Source organism: Cebus imitator, unplaced genomic scaffold, assembly GCF_001604975.1.
Source record: "Cebus imitator isolate Cc_AM_T3 unplaced genomic scaffold, Cebus_imitator-1.0 Scaffold440, whole genome shotgun sequence".
NCBI classification, from domain to species: Eukaryota; Metazoa; Chordata; class Mammalia; order Primates; family Cebidae; genus Cebus; species Cebus imitator.
In genome coordinates, this window is record NW_016107755.1 from 1,068,245 (window position 1) to 1,069,694 (window position 1,450).

Sequence of the window (1,450 nt, forward strand, 5' to 3'; positions counted from 1 at the left end):
AGAAATTTGTTTTCTCAGCTCTGAAGGCTGGGAAGTCCAAGATCAAGCCGCCAGCATTTGGAAAGGGCCTTCTTGCTGTGTCTTCACGTGGCAAATGGGTCAAGGGCAAGAGAGAGGACAATATCATTGTGGGCCCACTCCCACACTAATGATATTAATTTATTCATGAGGGCAGAGTCCTCATAACTCAGACTGCTTCTATTAGGCCTTACTTTCCAATATGACCACGTTGGGGATCAGATTTCCAACATATGAACTTTTGGGGACGCATTCAAACTATAGCAGATGCCCTGGGGGGAAATTCCGAAGAGATTTTATAATGAGTATAACGGAAATTGAGCACATGAAGGGATAAAATATTTATTAATTCCAGGGAAAATAAAAAGTCAATTCGAGGCGCCAGCGCCGAGCGGGCGGGCAGGCGGCGCAAGGCGGAGTGCGGGCGGCCGGCGAAACTCCCAGGGCGGACCGCGGCGGGGAGTTATCGGCCCCGGGCTGCGGGAGCCGGAGACCAAGGTAGCGGCGGCTGCTGCTGCTGCTGGAGGAGCCCAGGGGACACCGCTCCTGCCTGCGCTCTGCCTCGGGCCATCGCTGCTCCCCAGGGGCCCCTGCGGACTCAGCTCGGTGAAGCGTCACGATGTCTGACCGGAAGGCCGTGATCAAGAACGCAGACATGCAACAGGATGCCGTTGACTGCGCCACACAGGCCATGGAGAAGTACAACAGAGAAGGACATTGCTGCCTAGATCAAGAAGGAATTTGACAAGAAATACAACCCTACCTGGCATTGTATCGTGGGCCGAAATTTTGGCAGCTACGTCACACACGAGACAAAGCACTTCATCTATTTTTACTTGGGTCAAGTTGCAATCCTCCTCTTCAAGTCAGGCTAGGTGGCTGTGGTGAAGGTGTCAGTGGCGACGGCAGCGATGGCAAGCAGGCGGCGTTGCTGGGACTGTTTTGCACTGGGACCAGCATCAGGATGTCCCCTCCAATGGCTGTGCTACTGCATGGACTGTATACTCGATTTCATGTGTATGTTGCAGTAAACAAAACCAAACCTCTTTCTGTTTAGTTGCCTGGGGAAGAAGCCTGCTTTATGCTTATTTTTCAAGACTTTAAAAATATTTTTTGGTTGTATTGCACTAGGAAATCTCTCCCATCTCTCCCTTTTCTCTTTCATTCCCTATACAAAATAACAGGCCCTCCACAAAGACTAGGAGGCTGAAAGACTAGGAGGGCTGAGGAAAAGAAATAGGTCTCTGGAGGTGGAACTAAAACTGTGCAGCTGCCTCTTCCTGGCGGTGGATTCTGCTTTGGGAGGGCCAGGGAGTCTGCAGGGGGATGGTGTTGGGATTGTCAAGGAGAAAGGGATAGGAATGAGGTGGAGGGATTGATCTAGTACCAGGGAGAATATTCCACTGAACTGTGATTCAATGGCTTGGAGCAG

At 51.2% G+C, this 1,450-nt stretch overlaps 1 pseudogene; it reads left to right on the plus strand.

Annotated features, from left to right (window-relative positions):
- Positions 1-622: 622 nt before the first annotated feature.
- LOC108290648 lies at positions 623-1,450 on the plus strand (annotated as a pseudogene).